The sequence below is a fragment of the Helianthus annuus genome, chromosome 2 (genome assembly GCF_002127325.2).
Source record: "Helianthus annuus cultivar XRQ/B chromosome 2, HanXRQr2.0-SUNRISE, whole genome shotgun sequence".
Taxonomy (NCBI): Eukaryota; Viridiplantae; Streptophyta; class Magnoliopsida; order Asterales; family Asteraceae; genus Helianthus; species Helianthus annuus.
This window is the reverse complement of record NC_035434.2, coordinates 73204575-73232516: the sequence shown is the minus strand read 5'-3', so window position 1 is coordinate 73232516 and position 27942 is coordinate 73204575.

Sequence of the window (27942 nt, the reverse complement as noted above, 5' to 3'; positions counted from 1 at the left end):
AGTGGTTAATCAAGTGTAGAAATATATATTTAACAAGAAAAGCTCAAGAAGAAATATTTTTAGAAAATCACTTCACAAGTTGTGAAGATATAAATTCTTCAAGAATGATATTTTTAAATAAATAACCATACTTTAAAGGGTAACTAAGCTTACCAAATACACTAGTAAGTTACTACAAATTTTTACAAAGTTTTAAGTTCATGACATAGTGTAAATTTCATATTTTTGGCACATGGTAAGTGTTGAATTATTTGTTGATGATTGAAGATGATTTTAAAAGAAAATGATATGCTTTGAAAGCATGGAAACCTCCATTTTTAAGGGGAAACTATGGCAAAAATTTTCTAGAAATCAAACACTTAGAAAAATATTTTTAAACAAATATTTACAAGTATATTTTTAACCACGGTTTTTGTATAACATTTGCCATAATTTTTGTTACAAGATTTTAAATATTGGAGGTTGGTTTTTGTAAATAAAAGTGACTAAGTATGTATTTAGGAAATATATATTTAGATGTCACCATGTGTGTGATTATTTGTATATTATGTGTATTAGTTATATTATTTTAGGACCTGAAATAATATAACTCACCAAGATACCAAGAAATTACAATCCAAAATACTACCAAAATTCCAAGAGAATGAATATACAAAAGATATCCAAAATATTGGAAGAAACTGAACAAGGAATATAACTCACAAAAATATTCCGGAAATAAATTCGTAAGTAATATTTTGGTAATTAGTATTTTGGACACCAAGAAAACAAAAATATGATTTTTACAATAATTACAAAATATATCATATTTTTTACAAGGAGAAAATATATTAATTTTGGAAAAAATATATATTTTTTTAAATAAACTTTGGACATATTATTTTTGGGTGAGAAATAGATTTATATATATATTTTCCAAGTTAGACTTGAAAATATATAATTTTTGAGACTTATATGAAAAGTATAAATATTTTTGCCAAGGAAAAATTCTAAATAATTTTTCTATGTAATATTTCTTAAAATATATATTTTGAAAATATATATTGATGTGATTTTTATTAGAAATATTATTCCGGAAAGGTTAATACAAAAATTAAGTATGAGATACTTAATAAACACAATAAAAATACGTATTCTCGTACACATAATTACACACCGGAATACGCCCTCGATACTTGGCAAAAATGTAGAAGGATAAGAATACGAATATAAATACACCAATCCTTGGGAGTTATACAAGTACAAATACATAAACTTGACAAGTTAAAATGTATTATTTTAACTAATATTCTAAAGTTCATAAATATAATTCAAGTTAAAATATTTATTATTTTAACAAATAATTATATAACTTGGAATAATATTAAGGACACAAAGAAACGTAACTCAAAGACACTAATTAATACTAAGCCAAGGCACGACCTGCTCGTCTAATAGACCGTAGTACGTTGTAGGTAGTCGTGCACACTAGTAGCAGCTTGAGTTACGTCAGATTGAAGAACGCAAAACTGTGAGTTCATGTCCCCCTTTTCTCTTAACTATTTTTGGTTTTATAACTCTCGGGGGTGGAATACATGTTACGAATGATTAAATGGTATAAATTGGCTGTGAAATGAACTATTAGATCATGTGAGCATAGATTGAAATTGAAATGCCATCAACTCTCATAATAAATATGGACGAAGATTAGATCTAACGGGTATGGCCGAGCCCCACTCATGGTCCTTATGTGATCACATGAGTGCTTCGGTGTCCCAGTCGAGGTAAATCGACAACGGTCAAGGGTAAAATTGACACAGTCAAGGTAAATTGATATAGTCAAGGTAAATTGACACAGTCGAAGGGAAATTCGACACAGTCAAGAGGAAATCGACGAGGGTATAAGCCTACTCATATTGAGTACTCCCTATGTCTTCACATGCATAAATGTCCTTGCAAAACTTTAATTTGATCTATTCATAGATGCTTTTCATACATGTTTTCAAATGAGTCTCTCAAATGTTTACAAGCTTATCAGTACTCATACAAAACGCATGAACTCGCTCAACTTTTGTTGATGATTTCCAAATTACATGTATTTCAGGTAACAAGTGGATCTTGGGCGCGGGTGTTGTTTCTGGAAGTAAATTCTAAGTTTAGGTGTCATCCACTTTTGTTGGTTTGTAACTTAGTCAAGGTTGTGTTGGTTGAAACTTAAATGACTAGCGTTTGTAATATTTTAAACTTAAAGAATGGATGAACATCGTTTTGATCATATAGTTTATTATTATGATTGAATGCAATGATATTGAACAAGTCACAAATCATACGCTTCCGCAAAAGTCAGGGTGTGACAGTTTGGTTCCTCGATCCATGATTTCGACCGATTTTTCCACAAAGTGGAGAGTCTCATTGATTTGCAAATCATCGATAGGAACTTGAAGTCCCTCTTTAGCTAAACACTTCTTGAGATTTGAGACATGGAACGTCGGATGAACGTTGCTAAGTTCGTGAAGTAAGTCGAGTCGATATGCCACTCTACCAATCCTCTCGAGTATCTTGAAAGGACCAACAAAGCGAGGAGCAAGTTTTCCTTTTTTACCAAAATGGATTACTCCTTTCCAAGGAGATACTTTGAGTAGTACGTGATCACCAACATTGAACTCTAAGGGTTTACGTCTCTTATCTGCGTAACTCTTTTGTCTGCTTCTAGCCTTGAGGAGGTTGTCACGGATTTGAAGAATCTTATCCGTCGTTTCTTGAATAAGCTCAGGGCCAGTAATTTGAGTGTTGCCAATTTCGTGCCAACAAATAGGAGATCAGCACTTGCGACCATATAATGCCTCAAAAGGAGCCATTTGAATGCTGGAGTGATAGTTGTTGTTGTAAGAGAACTCAATAAAAGGTAAATGTACATCCCAATTACCAGCAAAGTCGATTACACAAGAGCGAAGCATGTCTTCTAGGGTTTGGATAGTACGTTCAGTCTGTCCATCTGTTTGAGGATGAAAAGCAGTGCTAAGATTCAAGTGAGATCCCATAGCAGTTTAGAATGTTTGTCAAAGATGTGAGATGAAACGACCATCGTGGTCCAAAATGATGTCAATAGGTATGCCATGACGACATATTACTTCATCCGTGTGGATTCGAGCTAGTTTCTTAACTTTGAAATCCTCATGAATGGGGAGAAAGTTAGCGGATTTGGTCAGGCGGTCAATGATCACCCAAAAGCTATCATGACCAGAAGGAGTGCGATGAAGTTTGGTTATGAAGTCCATAGCAATGTTATCCCACTTCCAAACTGGGATTTCGGGTTGTTCAAGTAAACCAGAAGGACGCTGATGTTCGGCCTTGACTTTCGAGCAAGTGAGACATATTGAAACCAAGGTGGCAATGTCTTTCTTCATGCCAGGACACCAATAGGACGTACGAAGATTGTGGTACATCTTATCAACACCAGGATGAATAGTGTATCGGGATTTATGCGCCTCCTTCATTATGAGTTCACGGAGTTCATTATGATTTGGCACCCAAAAGTGATCGAGGTAGTAATGGATGCCATCAGATTTGGTCATGAGTTGGTTTTCAGTACCACAATTCATCTCTTTAGACAAGTTTTCCTCGTTGACTGACGAATACTGAGCTTCACGAATGCGAGTATGAAGATTACTTACGATCTGAAAACAACGAATGCTGCTGACATGAGTTTTGCGACTGAGTGCATTGGCCACGACATTCGCCTTACCAAAGTGATAACAAATTTTCGCAGTCTTAGTCGTTAAGTAATTCCACCCAACGACGTTGACGCATGTTTAACTCTTTTTGGTTAAATATGTGTTGTAGGCTCTTATGGTCGGTGAAGACCACACACTTGGTACCATATAGGTAGTGTCGCCAAATCTTTAACGCAAAAACAACTGCACCAAGCTCGAGATGGTGGGTAGTGTAGTTCTTCTCATGTATTTTCAGCAGTTTAGAAGCATATGCGATGACCTTGTCTTGTTTCATGAGAACACAACCAAGACCACAGTTCGATGCATCGCAATATACCACGAAATCATTGTTTCCATCAGGAAGGGTAAGAACAGGAGCATTGCAAAGCAAGTCCTTAAGAGTTTGAAAGGATTCCTCTTGTTCGGGTCCCCAAACAAAAGGTTTCTCTTTCTGAGTTAACAACGTGAAGGGAACAACGATTTTCGAGAAATTGGAAATGAATCGTCGGTAGTAACCCGCCAATCCTAGGAAAGAACGAATTTCTGACAGAGACTTAGGTGCGATCCAATTCTTCACGGCTTCAATCATGGAAGGGTCAACATGAATTCCTTTTTCACTCACGACGTGTCCAAGGAATTGAACTTCTTTGATCCAAAACTCACATTTAGAAAACTTCGCGTATAGACGTTCGCCACGTAGGAGTTCAAGAATGAGGTGTAAATGATGTTCATGTTCAGCTTGAGTTTTCGAATAAATGAGAATGTCGTCGATGAAAACGATTACAAAATGATCCAAATAAGGTTTACACACACGATTCATCAAGTCCATGAAGACTGCAGGTGTGTTGGTCAAACCAAAAGGCATAACCACGAATTCATAGTGACCATAGCGAGTGCGAAATGCAGTTTTGGGGATGTCCTCTTCGAGAACGTGAAGTTGATGATAGCCTGAACGAAGATCGATCTTAGAAAAGCACGTTGCGTCTTGGAGTTGATCAAAGAGGTCATCAATGCGAGGGAAGGGGTAACGGTTTTTGACAGTGAGTTTGTTAAGCTCACGATAATCGATACACATATGAAACGAACCATCCTTCTTCTTGACAAACAAAACAGGAGCGCCCCAAGGAGAAGTACTTGGGCGTATGAAGCCTTTATCAAGCAACTCTTGAAGTTGACTTGACAACCCTTGCATCTCAGAAGGTGCAAGACGGTAGGGAGCTTTAGCAATGGGAGTTGAACCGGGTATAAGATCAATGCAAAAATCGATAGATCGAGATGGAGGAGGAACAGGTAGATCTTCAGAAAAGACGTTAGGGAATTCACGCACCACTGGAACATCACTTATGCTTTTTCCCTTGCCCTTTTCTTCAACGTGGGCTAAAAAGGTAAAGTATTGTTTACGTAAGTACTTGTTCGCTTGTGTGCATAACATAAGCTTCAGACCCTTTGAAGGTCTGTCTCCATAAACATGTAAAGTACCGCCAGAAGGAAGAGGCAAACGAACGTATTTCTCGTGACAAGCGATTTCAGCATGGTTTTTGCGAAGCAAATCCATGCCTACTATGATGTCAAAGCTTCCTAATTGCATGGGTATGAGATCGATAGAAAAGACATGATTATTGAGAGTGAGGAAACAATCATGAAGAACATGATCGACTGTGATGGATTTGCCGTTGGCAACTTCGAATGTGAATGATATGGGGAGTTTAGAGCGTATATAATTTAACATGGATTCGAATTCAACGGACACAAAGCTTTTGTCCGCGTCGGTATCAAATAGTATAGAAGCATAAATGTTGTTAACGAGAAATGTACCATTCACGACTTCATTGTCGTTTTGAGCTTGGCTGGCATTGATGTTGAAAGCTCGTCCACGAGGTGCTTGTTGTTGCTGCCCTTGGTTCAACTGAGGACATTGAGGGCGAAGATGAGTAGTGTCTCCACACTTGTAACATGCACAAACATTGTTGGCTGGCTTTGGGTTTTAAGGAGCTTGCTGAACTTGATTGCCTTGTGGTGTAGGACGACTGCGGCAATAAGGGGATGTATGTCCAAACCGATTGCACGTAGTGCAATGGCAGCAAGTGATGTTAGCTAGGTGATGGTAGTGGCAAGTATTACACTTGGGATGAGTCCCGGTGTGAGGTTTCTTTGGGATTTTAGGTGTGTCAGGATTTGGGGTAACAACAGGGACAATCACGTTGCAGCTCTGGTTTTGAAACTTTCGTTTCTTGCCTTTGCTGCCACTCGACTGGGCTTTGGTTTCAGTGGTAACTTGGTTAGCTAACTTGGTAGAGGTGGGTGTTGCGGTTTGTTTATCTCTGATACGGTTGTTATTCAAGTAGGCTGCAAGGCGATAAACTGCCTCGATGGTTTCAGGTTGTGAGGCTTCTATGGTATCACGCATAGCAGGGGGTAAGCCATGGAGGTACTTCCTGATCATACGCTCAGTAGTAGAGATAAGGTGAGTTACAATAAAGCTTAATTGTTTAAAGCAGGTGGTATAGCCAAGGTTATCGCCTCCAATCTGTTTGAGGGTCCAAAATTCTTCTTCGAGCTTCTGCTGCTCGTGAGCAGGGCAGAACTCGGCCATCATCAATTCCTTGACTTCAGACCAGGGTAAGGCATATGCTTCTTCATTGGAGCGAATGTTTCGCTCATTCATCCACCATTCCAAGGTTCTAGCTTGAAAGACACCAGTAGCACTGCGAGTATTGAGGTTTTCAGGGCATTCACTGTTAATAAATGCAACCTCGATGTTATCAAACCACTCAAGCATCACAATCACACCACCATTGCCAGTGAAGGGCTTTGGGTTACAAGCTGAGAAGTGCTTGAATAAAGGAAACGGGTTTGGGTTGGTTAGCCTTAGAGTCGACTGAGGAGTTAGGGGTAGAGGTTGTGTTGATCTTGCTAACAATTTCAGGAATCACGTGAGCCATCTGAGTAGCCATGAAAGCCAACATCTTCTTCTTGGAACCAGTCTTGGACCTCTTGGTCGAGTTTGAAAGATGGCTAGAAGACATCTAGAGATTTAAAAACATAGGAATGGATGAGACTTGATCATAATGTTTTGTTTAAAGCAATTTGTTTTCATGAATGCATCAAATAACACATAATGTTCAAATAATTTCACATAGCGTAACATGAATCTCACATAGTGTAACAAGGATAACGAAAGCATCGTAAATTTAATTTGTTCACGAGAGATTATTATTATGTTAGATGGCGAGGATAGTGCGATTCGTGTCTCCAACGTCGAAATGAAATAATGTACAAATGTAAAACACATTAAAATTGAGATAGCATAAAAGAATTTAACGTAAAAATCGGATTGTCGCGGAGCGTAACTAAGATTATTCCAAAGTAAATTGAAGTCCTTTCGAATTAGGGAAACGTGCTTTGGCCTAATAGACAAATACTCTCGTCGAGGAGCGATTAACGGTATTTGTCCATCCAGTTACTACACGTCCCTAGTCGATTGGGAAATTGAAACTTTGTCAAGATTGAAAATCCAAGAGTGGGACTAGTTATCAAGATGCGGGTTTCACCCCTAACTTGGTAAGATCGTACCCTAGTATGGTTGGTACTTATCAAACGATAAAGGTCCACTAGAATATGAAACTGAAATTCCATCAAGATATGGATATCACTCCTAACTTGAGGGTAAATTTCGTGCAAAATAACAAGTACATGGATCGAAAGTCATCACCAAATGTGGGAATCACCCCTATTTTGGTGAGTCGTTTCGATTGTGGAACAAGAGTGTCTTCACCAAGCCTCCAAGTGTGTATTGTGTTAGCCATAGGAAAGGCATGTATATTAAAGACCAAGGAAATAGATAGAAGGCAACAAGATAGAATGCAAGTAGTTTTAAAGAAAAAATAAGGATATGTTCCTAAACTATAGACTAGGTAAGAGGGCATAGCAACTTTTCCTAATTCCCATAGTTATGGCTCTGAAACCAATCTGTCACACCCCAACCGATGGCAGAAACATCGGAGTGAGACGAAAACAAATCGCTCAAAGTTTCATAACGTTAAATTGTGGCAATAGTTAATAATCCAATTTTCATAAATTGCTAAATGTTATACAATGTTCAAACAAAACCAAACATGATCAAATTGTATCAAACATGAAACAAAATTCAACAATGTTTATTACTAAGGTGTGTTTCTAAGTCCACCCTAAACTTGTTTCTTCAATAGCATCATCTTTCATCCTGCAACACGTATTAAAATAAAGCTCAACAAATATGTTGTCGAGTATACAAGTTTGAATACATAGCATAATATAAAAATGTTTTAACTGTGCTCATATCCAACATGATAAATGTATACATGTAGGTCCCTTAATCCTATGGATCTTTCATAGAGTTGTCTATCTAACCTAGAGTGTGGAATCCTATATATCAGATTGTTACAGAAAATAGTAGAAACAGAATTCAAGATTAAACAGTCTTCTATTGATTATCCAAACTTGCAGTTTTACAATCAGTTCAAGACTCACACAACCTCACAGCCTCTCTCTGTGATCTTGTCTCTCACAAATTTGTTTTTCCTCTCTCTCTGTGAAATTCTGTTCAGTTTTCTCTAGTTATTACAAACCCTAATCACAAAACATGTTTATATACCACATGTCTGTGAACTGGGCTTCCAACTGGGCTAGGCCATTTTCCAAGCCCATTACAACAATTAACTCACTAACCAATATGTTAAGACCATTACAAAATATCCAAAGACTAAATAAACAAACTATTAAGCTGTTGTCACCGAATATGCACCAACAAACTCCCCCTTGACAATAGCTTCATAGTGTAACTTTGTCTTCAAACATCTTGTGTTCTTTTGGTCTTTGGATAGCTTCAGCTACACACAATTTCTAACATCAACAGACTCCCCATTAGCTGATGCTTCCAATCTCCAACACTTTCATTCGTTGTAGATCAGTGAACTACCAATCTGTCACACCCCCAAAATCCACATGCGGAGTATCACCGCTTGGGAGCGTGACTGACCAGGATCAAGCCACCAATCATATCGAACACAGTATTTAATAATAAAAGTAGATAATGTAATTCAACAAGACATGATTGATGTTCAAAACCAAACATTGTTTAAGTAGCGGAAGCATGTAAGTAAACCCAACATAAATAGTAATGTATGAAAAGCATAAGTGTTTAATTAAGCATTCATGATCCATGCTCCACAACAACCTGCTCCCCCTTGTGCAAGCTCCAAATATCTAACGACCTGCAAGGCATGTAACAGAGGATCAACAAACTAGTTGAGCGAGTTCACAGTTTACAGTTCGGTAATAGTATAGTGTGAGTAGTAGTATGTTCGTTCGTTATGTCATGTATCGTATTAGTTTCCATCGCGGCCTCCCAGGCAGGTATGCGAAGATATTAGGGGATGTTCATCCCGAGTATTCTAGACTAGGTTTATCTGTATCGCGGCCTCCCAGGCAGGTGTGCGAAGATTAGTAAATTTCAGTTCGCGGCCTTCCAAAGGCAGGTGTGCGAAGTCAGTCATAATATCGCGGCCAACCCTTGGCAGGTGTGCGAAGATCAGTTCAATATGTGTTACTAGTCTAGTCGTAGTTCTATCGTTAGGTTCAATCAACTGAGTATGTACAATAAAGTAATCCAATCCCATTCCCACCCTGGGAACCCCATGCCTTGGCTGTGTGAACTCACCTTGGGTTTGCTCGGTATGATTAGTTACTCGTTTATCAGATGATCAATCACGTCCTAACATGGTTACCAATAACAGTCAGTTCTACATGCACACAAACCACATCTTTCACGTACATTTAGTTCACAGATTCGTTGTTCACACAAAACACACTTATTGTATATGTAATACACACATGCATTTCTACGTAACCTGAATACGAATTTAGTGATTGATATTCAGTCATACTTAACATACCAATCGATACATAACATATATGAATATGTGAATATTAATTCAACCAAGTTATCAATTCATCTAAGAATAAAACTAACATACCCAATCGATATATGAATATATGAATATTCAATTCCACTAAGAATAAAACAATGCACCAATATCAAATATGAACAACATGGTCGAAATCATGGAGTGATCATTATATTATTTGGCTGCACTTTCCAATACAAATCACATGCCTACAATTCTTAATAACATGATTGATTGGCATTTAAGTATTAGTGGACCATTGCAATGGCCAATGGCCTTCATGGGGCCGCCCATCACACCAATCGGAGATGGGCATCTCCTCTGACCAAGGCATTCTTGATCGCCACAATAGAAATTCCTAGTAACATAAATTTCGGTTGGCAATCACCTGCTATTGGGCCGCTAATACATGCAGGCAACTAGAATTCCCATTTGGCCGCTCCTCTTATTATGTGGATTGGTAAGACTTTATTATTTAACAAAATGAAAAACTCAAATCACATGCCATACAAGTCAAATATGGCCGACAAGTGTAGCTTGTTTTCAAGCTGCCATTTGACCGAACATCAGCATAATGCAATCCTATTGGACCAAGTTAATGGATACTATGCAACAACTAAATTCTAATTCGTAGGGCCTTTCATGTGATGATCTGACCACAATTATTAAATGGAAGAGAATGATTGGGGCCGATTATTGGCATGTTCTACCTCACTTGTTTTACTGCCACACATACAACCTTAAATCTCAATATGGCCACTTTAAGAAATCATGTGCAATGTCAGAGAATCAATCATTATATAAAGAATCATCAGTCTTATATTCATAAATAATCACAATTACGACAATACATCACGATTAAATATTCCATAAGTGACAAATCAACGAAACAAGATTACATCATAAACATGTGTTAAGCATTTAAATCACTAAACATGTAGATCACTAACCGAGGGTCAAATAAGAGAGGTTTGGCTTCGACTAAGAGAAGGGCTGCCGTCGGTCAAAAGAGAGTGAGAGAGAGAAGTTGAAAGATGATTAGGGTTTTCCAGTTATCGATTACGTACACTGATTAAAAGAAATCCTATATTCAAAATGTGACAACTCGAGTTTCTGACTTTCACTTTCGCATTAAATGCGCGTTGACTTTGACTGTTTAGTTGTTTGGATTGTGGACTTGAAATTGTACGTGTTGTGTTTTAATAAAACGTTTTGTCATTTTTGCCTATATGTGATTACTTGCTGTGGTGGAAAATAATATTAGAATTATTATTATTAAAACACTTAGTCTAGATCACGAAACATGACATACAGATCGAAGGATCACGAAAGATAACCTTAGGTTCGAAGGATCTCGAAACATACCCTTCGAGCAAAGGTAGGATCCTTCGACATCTTTCGGTCCGAAGGACCACGAAACATATCCTTCGACATCTTTCGGCCCAGTCTTTCCAATGGGCTTGGCCCATTCATGTGATACGTTTATATACGTGAATGCATGTAAGTCGACAGTTAGTTTCGAAAACCCTAGTTCCCTTGTGTGTGTGTGACGGCATAGCAGACCCATTCTCTGTTCGAAGGATTTCATTCCGTAATCCAGATTTCCGGTTAGTGTGTGATGTTGTTTATGATGCTTTGATTTCATGATTAACCAATTGTCTTGCAATATGTTGCTTGTATGTTGTTATGAATCGGATAAGGTAGGTTTAGCAAATATAATTGGATAGAATTGTAATGATTGTTAAGATGTTGTTGTTGATCGGCTAGCAAATCGGCCAAACCTGTTTGATTGATCGGCCGGATTGTTTGTATGATGTTAACCTGTTTAATCGATTATGTATGTGATGCATTCCGAACGGTTCAGTTAGTATGATTGGTTGTCTATACTTGAGGTTTTGATGTTGTTTTAATAGAATCGCATGATAGTGATTTAGGGCCGGTTCGATCGTGTTATTATTGTTCATGTGGTTAAATTAGGGTTCATGAGATTTAATATGAAACTCCCTGTTTGATCGATTCTGAAGTAACTGAATACTTGAATTTGTGTTAATTGATAATCGGATAAACTTGGAAACTTTGTGTAAACGTAACTGTTATTTGTCGAAAGATACATGTCCTTCGAAACATAGTAGTGTTGACCGAAGGATAGCTTTGACCGAACCATAGTAGTGTTGACCGAAGGATAGCTTTGACCGAAAGATAGTGTGTTGACCGAAACATAATCTGTGTGTCGAAGGATAACTATGTCGAAACATAGCTGATGTGTCGAAAGATAACCATGAATCGTAAGATGATAACTGTGTATCGAAAGACGTGTCAAAACATAATTGTGATAGTTGTGATAATTGTTAGACCGAAGGATGAGCAATGTATCGAAGGATGGGTAATGTGAATCGAATGATAGTTGATGATTAAGTGTGAAATAATACGTGTTGGGCCGATATGCAAACTGACTGTTATGTGAACATTAAATTGCATGCGTATCATTGTGAACACGAACTGATTTGTTATACGTGCATACAATAGGACTTGATTAATTACTTGTGAGTGCATAACCTAGCATACCGAGCAAACCAAGGTGAGTTCACACTCTTACCAAGGCATGGGATTCCCGGGGTGTTGGGAATGGGATTGAAAGGATAAGGTTGAATAGATACACTACTGACACTATGACTAGACTACCATATTACTATCCTCGGATGTGAAGGATACTTATACTGATCACTATCCTCGGTTGTGAAGGATACTTATACTGATCACTATCCTCGGTTGTGAAGGATACTTATACTGATCACTATCCTCGGATGTGCAGGATACCTATACTGATCACTATCCTCGGTTGTGAAGGATACTTATAGATACGATTAGTCTAGTGGTTATACAACATGGGAAGCCCCCACCAATAGAACGTACTAACGGCCCAGTAGAGCCACCTGTTACAAACGAACTTACTATTACGCATTTACTTTCTGTGAACTCGCTCAACTAGTTTGTTGATCATTCTGTTACATGCCTTGCAGATCGTTAGGTACTTGGAGCTTGCACTGGAGAAGCGGGTCGTTGTGGGCAAGGATCGTGGTTTCTACGTTGAAACTATTATGACATTTAAAACTATTAACTATTGTTGGTTTATTTACTATGCTTCCGCTACACTTTAAAACTATGGTTATGTTTTGAACACCTATCGTATTGAATGGATGGTTTACATTTATTTTACTTCATATTAATTACATGTTCAATATGATTGGTGGCTTGATCCTGGTCAGTCACGCTCCCAAGCGGTGATACTCCGCGTGTGGATTTTGGGGGTGTGACAGATTGGTATCAGAGCCATTGGTTATAGAGAACTTGGTTTTAATATGGAAAAACGTTTTTATTAAAACCAGACTATAACCAGAACAGTGCTCTCAACGATCCACAACGACGCTTCGCTCCACGTGCAAGACTCAACTTCCTAGGTAATAAGGTTTATGTTTATTGCCTACCTGCTAGAATTTGCATAGAACTTTGCTCGTAGTATGCTTACAATACTTTGCTCACAACTTGTCATTGCATGAGAATACTTATGTGCTTACACTCTTCTGTCATCGCACTATTCGCGAACCTTTCTCACTTATGTTGCCTTTGATGTGAAGATCAATGGCCGCACGAATTACCATGACTCAAGCCCAGCTAGAGGCTCTCGTTGCTGCGGCAGTTGCAGCCGCCCAAGCAGGTAGTATACCCTGCAGTATAGACACTAGGATCTTTAGATCCTACATTAATTCTCGTACTTAACTTTGCCCTATTCGTACACAATAGGTCAACCCGCTCAGCAACAACCTGGGTGCACCTTCAAGAATTTCATGGATTGTCGTCCTAGCTCGTTCAGTGGCACGGAGGGAGCAGTTGGACTCCTCCACTGGTTTGAAAAGCTCGAGTCGGTTTTCGAAATGTGTGAATGCCCTGAGGCTCGCAGGGTGAAGTTCGCCACTGGCACACTTGAAGGGATTGCGCTCACTTGGTGGAACGCACAAGTGCAGATCTTAGGGTTGGCAGCTGCTAACGCCACACCCTGGAATGATTTCAAAGAACTGATCAAGAGGGAATACTGCACTAGAGAAGACATTCACAAGTTGGAGGACGAGTTGTATAACTTGAAAATGGTTGGTTCGGAAATCGAAGCTTACACCAAGAGATCGAATGAGTTGGCTGTGTTATGTCCAACTATGGTGGACCCTCCATACAAGCGTATTGAGTTGTATCTCAAAGGTTTGGCACCAGAAATACAGAGCCACGTTACCTCGGCTAACCTCAACAACATCCAGGAAATCCAGCGTCTCGCTCATCGCATCACCGATCAGGCAGTGGATCAGAATAAACTGCCTAAGCGTATCAGTGCTACTGCTACCGCTACTGCTTCTACTACACTTGCTACTCCCAGTGAAAGTAAGAGAAAATGGGATGGGGATTCTAGCAAGGGATCAGCTCCAGTGCAGTCGCAAGCTCAACAACGAAAGACAGACAGTTACCAGAGTCCCAGTCAGCACTCCTCAGGCAGCCACAGACAGGGAGGGTATCGAGGAAACCTTCCAAAGTGTAACACCTGCAACAAACATCACAGTGGCCAGTGTAATAAGGTTCGTTGTCAAAGATGCCTCAAGATGGGTCATGAGGCCAAAGATTGTAGAAGCGCTCGACCTGCAAACCAGAATCAGCAGCAACCTCAAGCACAGCAGAATCAGCAGCAGGGTAACAAAGGGTGTTTTCATTGCGGTGCAGAGGGTCACTTCAAAAGGCATTGCCCTCAGTTGAACAGGAACCAGAACAACAACAACAACCACAACAATAACCAGGGCAACGGGAACAATAACAACAATAACGGGGGAAACAACAACAACAATGGCAACGAAGCTCGGGGTCGTGCTTTTGTGCTAGGTCGGGGTGACGCAGTGAATGATCCCAATGTGGTTATGGGTAAGTTTCTTCTCGACGATATTTATGTTACTGTCTTATTTGATTCGGGTGCTGATACAAGCTATATGTCATTGAAAATGAGTAAATTATTAAAACGTACACCAACACCTCTAGACACCAAACACGTCGTAGAACTAGCCAATGGTAAAAGTGTAGAAGCCGCACAGGTAGTCAAGGGTTGTAGTATTGTTCTAGCGGGTCAGACTTTCTTGATTGATCTCATACCCATAGTTTTGGGTAGTTTCGACGTCGTCATCGGTATGGATTGGTTATCCCAACATCACGCGGAGATCTTATGCAAAGAAAAAGTTATTCGTATTCCTCGCTCCAGTCAAGAACCCCTCGAAGTACAAGGTGACAAGAGTGGTGCTGTGGTTGGCATCATCTCTTACTTAAAGGCGCAGAAATGTTTACGAAAGGGACATACTGCCATTCTGGCACTTGTCACTGACGCATCAGCAAAGGAAAAGAAGCTGGAGGATATACCAGTTGTGCGTGATTTTCCTCAAGTGTTTCCTGAAGATTTACCTGGTTTACCTCCTCATCGTCAAGTCGAGTTTCAGATTGAGTTAGCTCCTGGAGCAGCACCAATAGCCCGCGCACCGTATCGTTTAGCTCCAACCGAACTGGAAGAACTGTCGAAGCAGCTACAAGAGCTCTTGGAAAAGGGCTTTATTCGTCCAAGCTCTTCGCCTTGGGGAGCTCCAGTGTTATTTGTGAAGAAGAAAGACGGTACGTTTAGGATGTGCATCGACTACCGCGAACTCAATAAGGTGACGGTGAAGAACCGTTATCCTCTTCCGCGCATAGATGACCTATTCGACCAGTTGCAAGGGTCGTGTTACTATTCCAAGATTGATTTAAGGTCAGGGTATCATCAGCTGAGAGTCCGGGGTGAGGACGTCTCCAAAACCGCTTTCAGAACTCGCTACGGTCATTACGAGTTTCTTGTCATGCCATTCGGGCTTACGAACGCGCCTGCAGTCTTCATGGATCTTATGAACAGGGTGTGCAAACCTTATCTTGACAAGTTCGTCATTGTTTTCATCGACGACATTTTGATCTACTCCAAGAGTCAGGAGGAGCACGAGCAGCACTTACGCCTTATCTTGGAACTTCTTCGAAAGGAACAACTGTATGCAAAGTTTTCAAAATGCGACTTCTGGCTTCGTGAAGTCCACTTCTTAGGCCATGTGGTAAACAAGGATGGGATTCATGTCGATCCATCCAAGGTCGATTCGATCAGAAACTGGCCAGCACCACGTACACCGACAGAAATACGCCAATTCTTGGGTTTGGCGGGTTACTACAGGCGATTTATTAAAGACTTCTCAAAGATCGCGCAACCACTTACTATGCTAACACAGAAAGGTGTCGTTTACAGATGGGGTAATACGCAAGAGACCGCTTTTCAGTACTTAAAAGATAGGCTTTGCAGCGCACCTATTCTCTCATTGCCAGAGGGCACGGATGACTTCGTGGTTTATTGTGACGCATCGATACAGGGGCTTGGTTGTGTATTGATGCAGCGGGATAAAGTTATTGCCTACGCTTCGCGGCAACTCAAGGTTCATGAACGGAACTACACGACGCACGATTTAGAGCTGGGAGCTGTTGTTTTCGCGCTTAAGATATGGCGACACTACCTGTACGGTACCAAGTGCACGATTTACACCGATCACAGGAGTCTCGAGCATATTCTTAAGCAAAAGGATTTGAATATGCGTCAACGAAGATGGGTTGAACTTCTAAACGACTATGAATGCGCCATCAAGTATCATCCAGGCAAGGCCAATGTTGTGGCTGATGCCCTCAGTCGGAAAGACACTCTACCTAAGCGCGTGCGAGCGCTACAGCTTACTATTCAGTCCAGTCTTCCTGCACAGATACGAACTGCTCAGTTGGAAGCACTGAAACCCGAAAACGTCAAAGCTGAAGCTTTACGCGGCTCAAGGCAACGCATGGAACAAAAGGAAGACGGCGCCTACTATGTAACGGGGCGTATTTGGGTCCCACTCTATGGCGGTTTACGCGAACTTGTAATGGATGAAGCTCACAAGTCTCGCTATTCGGTACATCCAGGGTCGGATAAAATGTACCACGACATCAGCACTACTTATTGGTGGCCTAGTATGAAGGCTCACATCGCTACGTACGTTGGAAAATGCTTAACCTGTGCGAGAGTCAAGGTTGAATATCAGAAACCAGCTGGTCTACTTCAACAGCCCAGGATACCACAGTGGAAATGGGAAGAAATTTCCATGGATTTCGTTACGGGCTTACCTAGATCCCAGCGTGGGAATGACACTATTTGGGTGATCGTTGATCGACTCACAAAGTCTGCTCACTTCTTGGCTATCAAAGAAACGGATAAGTTTTCTACCCTAGCAGACATCTACTTGAAAGAAGTTGTTTCGAGGCACGGAGTGCCCACTTCCATTATTTCGGATCGGGATGCACGATTCACGTCAGAACTTTGGCAAGCGATGCACAAATCCTTCGGCTCACGATTAGACATGAGCACAGCATATCACCCTCAGACGGATGGGCAGTCTGAGCGCACGATTCAAACTCTAGAAGACATGCTTCGAGCGTGTGTCATTGATTTCGGCAACGGCTGGGAAAAACACCTCCCTCTAGTGGAGTTTTCATACAATAACAGTTACCACACCAGCATTCAAGCCGCTCCATTTGAGGCATTGTACGGACGTAAATGCCGGTCACCTCTCTGTTGGGCAGAGGTGGGGGATAGTCAAATTACGGGTCCAGAGATTGTAGTGGACGCCACAGAAAAGATTGCGCAGATACGACAACGCATGGCGGCAGCACGCGACCGTCAGAAAGCCTACGCGGACAAGCGTAGAAAGCCATTGGAATTTGAGGTCGGGGACCGGGTTTTATTGAAAGTTTCACCCTGGAAGGGTGTGGTTCGATTTGGTAAACGAGGCAAACTCAATCCACGGTACGTCGGACCATTCGAAATCTTAGAAAAGATTGGCAGAGTAGCCTACAGATTAAACCTACCAGCTGAACTCGGTGCAGTTCACAATGTATTTCACGTGTCGAATCTGAAGAAATGCCTATCAGATGAGACCCTTATAGTTCCTTTTAAGGAACTCACTATCGACGAGCGGTTGCAGTTCGTCGAGGAACCAGTTGAAATCACGGACCGGGATGTTAAGGTCCTCAAACACAAGAGAATCCCTCTTGTTCGAGTTCGTTGGAACTCCCAGCGTGGCCCAGAGTATACCTGGGAACGCGAAGACCAGATGAAAGAAAAGTACCCCCAGCTATTCGAAACCAATGCATCCACTTCTGAGGCTGAAGCTACTACTACTGAATTTCGGGACGAAATTCCAAATCAACGGGGGGATGATGTGACACCCCAGGAAAACCAGTGAACGATGTAACTTACCCAGCTTCCTCAGTAAGTGCGTACCAAATTTCGGGACGAAATTTCTTTTAAGTTGGGGATAATGTGACAACTCGAGTTTCTGACTTTCACTTTCGCATTAAATGCGCGTTGACTTTGACTGTTTAGTTGTTTGGATTGTGGACTTGAAATTGTACGTGTTGTGTTTTAATAAAACGTTTTGTCATTTTTGCCTATATGTGATTACTTGCTGTGGTGGAAAATAATATTAGAATTATTATTATTAAAACACTTAGTCTAGATCACGAAACATGACATACAGATCGAAGGATCACGAAAGATAACCTTAGGTTCGAAGGATCTCGAAACATACCCTTCGAGCAAAGGTAGGATCCTTCGACATCTTTCGGTCCGAAGGACCACGAAACATATCCTTCGACATCTTTCGGCCCAGTCTTTCCAATGGGCTTGGCCCATTCATGTGATACGTTTATATACGTGAATGCATGTAAGTCGACAGTTAGTTTCGAAAACCCTAGTTCCCTTGTGTGTGTGTGACGGCATAGCAGACCCATTCTCTGTTCGAAGGATTTCATTCCGTAATCCAGATTTCCGGTTAGTGTGTGATGTTGTTTATGATGCTTTGATTTCATGATTAACCAATTGTCTTGCAATATGTTGCTTGTATGTTGTTATGAATCGGATAAGGTAGGTTTAGCAAATATAATTGGATAGAATTGTAATGATTGTTAAGATGTTGTTGTTGATCGGCTAGCAAATCGGCCAAACCTGTTTGATTGATCGGCCGGATTGTTTGTATGATGTTAACCTGTTTAATCGATTATGTATGTGATGCATTCCGAACGGTTCAGTTAGTATGATTGGTTGTCTATACTTGAGGTTTTGATGTTGTTTTAATAGAATCGCATGATAGTGATTTAGGGCCGGTTCGATCGTGTTATTATTGTTCATGTGGTTAAATTAGGGTTCATGAGATTTAATATGAAACTCCCTGTTTGATCGATTCTGAAGTAACTGAATACTTGAATTTGTGTTAATTGATAATCGGATAAACTTGGAAACTTTGTGTAAACGTAACTGTTATTTGTCGAAAGATACATGTCCTTCGAAACATAGTAGTGTTGACCGAAGGATAGCTTTGACCGAACCATAGTAGTGTTGACCGAAGGATAGCTTTGACCGAAAGATAGTGTGTTGACCGAAACATAATCTGTGTGTCGAAGGATAACTATGTCGAAACATAGCTGATGTGTCGAAAGATAACCATGAATCGTAAGATGATAACTGTGTATCGAAAGACGTGTCAAAACATAATTGTGATAGTTGTGATAATTGTTAGACCGAAGGATGAGCAATGTATCGAAGGATGGGTAATGTGAATCGAATGATAGTTGATGATTAAGTGTGAAATAATACGTGTTGGGCCGATATGCAAACTGACTGTTATGTGAACATTAAATTGCATGCGTATCATTGTGAACACGAACTGATTTGTTATACGTGCATACAATAGGACTTGATTAATTACTTGTGAGTGCATAACCTAGCATACCGAGCAAACCAAGGTGAGTTCACACTCTTACCAAGGCATGGGATTCCCGGGGTGTTGGGAATGGGATTGAAAGGATAAGGTTGAATAGATACACTACTGACACTATGACTAGACTACCATATTACTATCCTCGGATGTGAAGGATACTTATACTGATCACTATCCTCGGTTGTGAAGGATACTTATACTGATCACTATCCTCGGTTGTGAAGGATACTTATACTGATCACTATCCTCGGATGTGCAGGATACCTATACTGATCACTATCCTCGGTTGTGAAGGATACTTATAGATACGATTAGTCTAGTGGTTATACAACATGGGAAGCCCCCACCAATAGAACGTACTAACGGCCCAGTAGAGCCACCTGTTACAAACGAACTTACTATTACGCATTTACTTTCTGTGAACTCGCTCAACTAGTTTGTTGATCATTCTGTTACATGCCTTGCAGATCGTTAGGTACTTGGAGCTTGCACTGGAGAAGCGGGTCGTTGTGGGCAAGGATCGTGGTTTCTACGTTGAAACTATTATGACATTTAAAACTATTAACTATTGTTGGTTTATTTACTATGCTTCCGCTACACTTTAAAACTATGGTTATGTTTTGAACACCTATCGTATTGAATGGATGGTTTACATTTATTTTACTTCATATTAATTACATGTTCAATATGATTGGTGGCTTGATCCTGGTCAGTCACGCTCCCAAGCGGTGATACTCCGCGTGTGGATTTTGGGGGTGTGACACAAAAACTACTGGGGCGAAGCCCATGAGTTGTTTTCGACGGTAGCAAGTAGCAGTGGGCCAAAACACTTAAAGTGTTTTCATCACTTGTGTTTTCGACTGGTAGTGATTTCGTGTGGGGTGATTTCAGCCAAAACTCCATTTCATTGTTATCAAACATATAACCATAATTAATACCAAGCAAATTATTAATATGCACCCACATAACGCACACCAAGAACATATAAACAACACGTATATTGCACAACAAATAAATACAAGGACACACTTTCCAACAAGTACAAAGTTAAGTCGATTAGAGACCTCAAAAACTCGGGTTGTCACATTATCCCCATCTTAAAAGAAATTTCGTCCCGAAATTTGGTACGCACTCACTGAGGAAGCTAGGTAAGCTGTAGTGTTCACTGGTTTTCCTGGGGTGTCACATCATCCCCCCGTTGATTTGGAATTTCGTCCCGAAATTCCGCAGTAGTAGCTTCAGTCTCAGTAGTGGATGCATTGGTTTCGAATAACTGGGGGTACTTTTCTTTCATTTGGTCTTCGCGTTCCCAGGTGTACTCTGGGCCACGTCGGGAGTTCCAACGAACTCGAACAAGAGGGATTCTCTTGTTTTTGAGGACCTTAACATCCCGGTCCGTGATTTCAACTGGTTCCTCGACGAACTGCAACCGCTCGTCGATAGTGAGTTCCTTAAAAGGAATTATGAGGGTCTCATCTGACAGGCACTTCTTCAGATTCGACACGTGGAAAACATTATGAACTGCCCCGAGTTCCGCTGGTAGGTTCAGTCTGTAGGCTACTGGGCCTATTCTTTCAGTGATCTCAAATGGTCCGACATACCGCGGATTAAGTTTGCCTCGTTTTCCAAAACATACCACACCCCTCCAGGGTGAGACTTTAAGTAATACCCGGTCCCCGACCTGAAATTCCAATGGCTTTTTACGCTTATCCGCGTAGGCTTTCTGACGGTCGCGTGCTGCCGCCATGCGTTTTCGTATTTGCGCAATCTTTTCTATGGCGTCCACTACAATCTCTGGACCCGTAATCTGACTATCCCCCACCTCTGCCCAACAGAGAGGTGACCGGCATTTACGCCCGTACAATGCCTCGAATGGAGCGGCTTGTATGCTGGTGTGATAACTATTATTGTACGAGAACTCCACCAAAGGGAGGTGCTTTTCCCAGCCGTTGCCGAAAATCAATGACGCATGCCCGAAGCATGTCTTCAAGAGTTTGAATCGTTCGCTCAGACTGCCCAACCGTCTGAGGGTGATAAGCTGTGCTCATGTCTAATCGTGAGCCAAACGCTTTGTGCATCGCTTGCCATAGTTCTGATGTGAATCGTGCATCCCGATCCGAAATGATAGAGGTGGGCACCCCGTGCCTCGAGACAACTTCCATACTTGGCCAGCTGGTTTCTGATATTCAACCTTGACCCTCGCACAGGTCAAGCACTTGCCGACATAGGTCGCGATGAGAGCTTTCATACTTGGCCACCAGTATGTTGTTTTGATATCGTAGTACATTTTATCCGACCCTGGATGTACCGAATAGCGAGACTTGTGAGCTTCATCCATTACAAGTTCGCGTAGACCGCCATAGAGTGGGACCCAAATACGCCCCGTTACATAGTAGGCGCCGTCTTCCTTCTGTTCTAACCGTTGTCGTGAGCCGCGTAAGGCTTCATCCTTGACGTTTTTGGGTTTCAATGCTTCTATCTGAGCAGCTCGTATCTGTGCAGGAAGACTGGACTGAATGGTAAGCTGTAGCGCTCGCACGCGCTTCGGTAAGGTGTCCTTTCGACTAAGGGCGTCAGCCACAACATTGGCTTTGCCTGGATGGTACTTGATAGCGCATTCGTAATCGTTAAGCAGCTCGACCCATTGTCGTTGACGCATGTTCAATTTCTTCTGCTTAAAGATATGCTCGAGACTCCTGTGATCGGTGTAAATCGTGCACTTGGTACCGTACAGGTAGTGTCGCCATATCTTAAGCGCGAAAACAATAGCTCCCAGCTCTAAATCGTGCGTCGTGTAGTTCCGTTCGTGAACCTTGAGTTGACGAGAAGCGTAGGCAATAACTTTATCCCGCTGCATCAATACGCAACCCAGACCCTGTATTGATGCGTCACAATATACTACAAAGTCATCCGTGCCCTCTGGCAATGAGAGAATAGGTGCGCTGCACAACCTATCCTTTAGGTACTGAAAAGCGGTTTCCTGGGAATTTTCCCAACGGTAGGTGACACCCTTCTGTGTCAGCATAGTGAGCGGCTGAGCGATCTTGGAGAAGTCTTTGATGAACCGCCGATAATAACCTGCAAAACCCAAGAATTGGCGTATTTCTGTCAGTGTACGCGGTGCTAGCCAATTCCTGATCGAATCTACCTTGGATGGATCGACATGGATCCCATCCCTGTTCACCACATGGCCTAAGAAGTGGACTTCATGAAGCCAGAAGTCGCATTTAGAAAACTTAGCGTACAGCTGTTCCTTCTGAAGGAGTTCCAAAATAAGGCAGAGATACTGCTCGTGTTCCTCCTGACTCTTGGAGTAGATCAGAATGTCGTCGATGAAAACTATCACGAACTTGTCTAGGTAGGGTTTGCACACCCTGTTCATAAGGTCCATAAATACGGCAGGCGCGTTCGTTAACCCAAATGGCATGACGAGAAACTCGTAGTGACCGTAGCGAGTTCTGAATGCGGTTTTAGAGACGTCCTCATCCCGGACTCTCAGCTGATGATACCCTGACCTCAAGTCTATCTTGGAGTAGTAACTTGACCCCTGCAACTGGTCGAGTAAGTCGTCTATACGCGGAAGAGGATAACGGTTCTTCACCGTCACCTTGTTCAGTTCACGGTAATCGATGCACATCCTAAAGGTACCGTCCTTCCTTCTCACGAATAATACCGAAGCTCCCCAAGGCGAAGAGCTTGGACGAATGAAGCCCTTTTCCAAGAGCTCTTGTAGCTGCTTTGACAGTTCCTCCAATTCTGATGGAGCTAGACGATATGGTGCGCGAGCTATGGGTGCTGCTTCCTGGAGCGAGTTCGATTTGAAATTCGACCTGAGGGTGAGGCGGTAATCCATGTAAATCTTCAGGAAACACCTGAGGGTAGTTGCGTACAACTGGAATATCCTCCAGTTTCTTTTCCTTCACTGATGTTTCTGAAACGAGTGGCCAAGATTGCGGTGTGACCCTTCCGCAGACATTTTTCTGAGCCTTCAAGAAAGAGATGATGCCAACCATAGCACCCCTCTTGTCGCCTTGAACTTCGAGAGGTTCTTGACCAGAACGAGGAATGCGAATAACCTTTTCTTTGCATAGGATTTCTGCTTGCTGTTGCTGCTGGCGATTCCGATTTGCAGGTCGTGGGCTCCTGAATCCTTAGCTTCATGGCCCATCTTGAGACACCTCTGGCAACGTCCCTCGTTGCACTAACCACCGTGGTGTCTGTTGCATTAGTTACACATTGGGTGAATTCCCCGATATCCACCCTGCCCCTGACCACCAGAAGTTGGCTGACTCGGCTCTGGTGATCACTATTCTTGCGCTGCTGCTGTGCTTGAGACTGAACGGTAGCTGAACCCTTGCTGGAATACCCATCCCATTTCCGCTTGTTGTCACTAGGAGTAGCGGGAGTAGCAGAAGTGATAGCGGTAGTAATAGTGCTGATACAACTAGGCAGCCTGTTCTGTTCCACTGCCTGATCCGTGAGGCGATGAGCAAGACGCTGAATGTCCTGGATATTGTTGAGGCTAGACCCTTGAGGTACAATTCGATACTCTTGCTTGGAGGGTCCACCATGGTTGGACACAAGATGGCCAGTTCGTTCGATCGTTTCGTATAAGCTCCAATTTCTGACCCCGTCATTTTCAAATGGTAAGGCTCCACTTCCAACTTGTGGATGTCATCACGCGTGCAATATTCCCTTTTAATGCGTTCTTTGAATTCGTTCCAGGGGGTGGCGTTAGCAGCTGCCAACCCTAGTATCTGTACTTGCGCGTTCCACCTGGTTAGCGCGATTCCTTCAAAAGTACCAGTGGCGTACTTGACCCTGCGAGCCTCAGGGCATTCACTCATCTTGGATGCTGACTCGAGCTTCCCAAACCAATGGAGTAGTCCCACTGCTCCTTCTGTGCCACTGGATGTCCTTGGACGACAGTCCATGAAGTTCTTGAATGTGTAGACAGGTTGCTATGCATTCTGACCCGTTGCGCGAGAAAGATGGATCAAGGTTAAGCGCGAGAGTTGGGTCACGAGAGTAGGATCTAACATCCTAGGATAGGTCTGGAATAGCAGGTTATACCTCCTGCTTGTGCGGCTGCAAGTGCCGCAGCAACTTGTTCGTTAATGAGAGCCGTCAACTGGGCTTGAGTCATGTTAACACGTCCAGACATGATCGAACAGTAAAGGTAGCATAAGTATGAATGGTTCGCGAGTAGTGCGATGACAGAAAAGTGTAGGCACATAGGTGTTCTCAAGCAGTATCATGTAGTGAGCAAAGTAATGTAAGCATACTACGAGCAAAGTTCTATGAAATTCTAGCATGTAGGCAATAAACATAAACCTTATTACCTAGGATGTTGAGTCTTGCACGTGGAGCGAAGCGTCGTTGTGGATCGTTGAGAGCACTGCTCTGGTTATAGTCTGGTTTTAATAAAAACGTTTTCCCATATTAAAACCAAGTTCTCTATAACCATTGGCTCTGATACCAATCTGTCACACCCCCAAAATCCACATGCGGAGTATCACCGCTTGGGAGCGTGACTGACCAGGATCAAGCCACCAATCATATCGAACACAGTATTTAATAATAAAAGTAGATAATGTAATTCAACAAGACATGATTGATGTTCAAAACCAAACATTGTTTAAGTAGCGGAAGCATGTAAGTAAACCCAACATAAATAGTAATGTATGAAAAGCATAAGTGTTTAATTAAGCATTCATGATCCATGCTCCACAACAACCTGCTCCCCCTTGTGCAAGCTCCAAATATCTAACGACCTGCAAGGCATGTAACAGAGGATCAACAAACTAGTTGAGCGAGTTCACAGTTTACAGTTCGGTAATAGTATAGTGTGAGTAGTAGTATGTTCGTTCGTTATGTCATGTATCGTATTAGTTTCCATCGCGGCCTCCCAGGCAGGTATGCGAAGATATTAGGGGATGTTCATCCCGAGTATTCTAGACTAGGTTTATCTGTATCGCGGCCTCCCAGGCAGGTGTGCGAAGATTAGTAAATTTCAGTTCGCGGCCTTCCAAAGGCAGGTGTGCGAAGTCAGTCATAATATCGCGGCCAACCCTTGGCAGGTGTGCGAAGATCAGTTCAATATGTGTTACTAGTCTAGTCGTAGTTCTATCGTTAGGTTCAATCAACTGAGTATGTACAATAAAGTAATCCAATCCCATTCCCACCCTGGGAACCCCATGCCTTGGCTGTGTGAACTCACCTTGGGTTTGCTCGGTATGATTAGTTACTCGTTTATCAGATGATCAATCACGTCCTAACATGGTTACCAATAACAGTCAGTTCTACATGCACACAAACCACATCTTTCACGTACATTTAGTTCACAGATTCGTTGTTCACACAAAACACACTTATTGTATATGTAATACACACATGCATTTCTACGTAACCTGAATACGAATTTAGTGATTGATATTCAGTCATACTTAACATACCAATCGATACATAACATATATGAATATGTGAATATTAATTCAACCAAGTTATCAATTCATCTAAGAATAAAACTAACATACCCAATCGATATATGAATATATGAATATTCAATTCCACTAAGAATAAAACAATGCACCAATATCAAATATGAACAACATGGTCGAAATCATGGAGTGATCATTATATTATTTGGCTGCACTTTCCAATACAAATCACATGCCTACAATTCTTAATAACATGATTGATTGGCATTTAAGTATTAGTGGACCATTGCAATGGCCAATGGCCTTCATGGGGCCGCCCATCACACCAATCGGAGATGGGCATCTCCTCTGACCAAGGCATTCTTGATCGCCACAATAGAAATTCCTAGTAACATAAATTTCGGTTGGCAATCACCTGCTATTGGGCCGCTAATACATGCAGGCAACTAGAATTCCCATTTGGCCGCTCCTCTTATTATGTGGATTGGTAAGACTTTATTATTTAACAAAATGAAAAACTCAAATCACATGCCATACAAGTCAAATATGGCCGACAAGTGTAGCTTGTTTTCAAGCTGCCATTTGACCGAACATCAGCATAATGCAATCCTATTGGACCAAGTTAATGGATACTATGCAACAACTAAATTCTAATTCGTAGGGCCTTTCATGTGATGATCTGACCACAATTATTAAATGGAAGAGAATGATTGGGGCCGATTATTGGCATGTTCTACCTCACTTGTTTTACTGCCACACATACAACCTTAAATCTCAATATGGCCACTTTAAGAAATCATGTGCAATGTCAGAGAATCAATCATTATATAAAGAATCATCAGTCTTATATTCATAAATAATCACAATTACGACAATACATCACGATTAAATATTCCATAAGTGACAAATCAACGAAACAAGATTACATCATAAACATGTGTTAAGCATTTAAATCACTAAACATGTAGATCACTAACCGAGGGTCAAATAAGAGAGGTTTGGCTTCGACTAAGAGAAGGGCTGCCGTCGGTCAAAAGAGAGTGAGAGAGAGAAGTTGAAAGATGATTAGGGTTTTCCAGTTATCGATTACGTACACTGATTAAAAGAAATCCTATATTCAAAAACTACTGGGGCGAAGCCCATGAGTTGTTTTCGACGGTAGCAAGTAGCAGTGGGCCAAAACACTTAAAGTGTTTTCATCACTTGTGTTTTCGACTGGTAGTGATTTCGTGTGGGGTGATTTCAGCCAAAACTCCATTTCATTGTTATCAAACATATAACCATAATTAATACCAAGCAAATTATTAATATGCACCCACATAACGCACACCAAGAACATATAAACAACACGTATATTGCACAACAAATAAATACAAGGACACACTTGCCAACAAGTACAAAGTTAAGTCGATTAGAGACCTCAAAAACTCGGGTTGTCACAATATGTATCAAAACGATTTCGATGTTTTAACGATGGTTTCACAACGAGTAAGATGGTTTATATCAAACTAATAACGATTTCGACAATGTGAATGAGCTTGTTGGTTGTAGTTACATAACAAATGACATTCATTAATTTCGGCCAAACCGACCAGTATTAGGTTATGGTACCATTGGATCCGACAAATCCCGTTATCAGACCGGACCCATGGTTATGTGTGGGTTAGGTGGGTAACGACTGAATCTGATGATTGTTAACTTACCCTTTGGAGGTTTGTTAATGCGAAAACGAGTTGAACAATAGACGAGTCACACAGGTTTGAATGTTATTAGCGAGACGACCAAAAGTAGTTTCACGATCTAAAACGAGAATGATTTAAACGACTAAAGAGATGTTCAACGAATTAAACGATCTGGGTAAACAATTGGAAGCGATGTCACACAAACGAGGTTTTCGAAACGAAATAAACTATACGAATTTTATTACGAAAATGATTTACGATTTGGTTTACGAAAAACAAATGTTTTGGGTAAA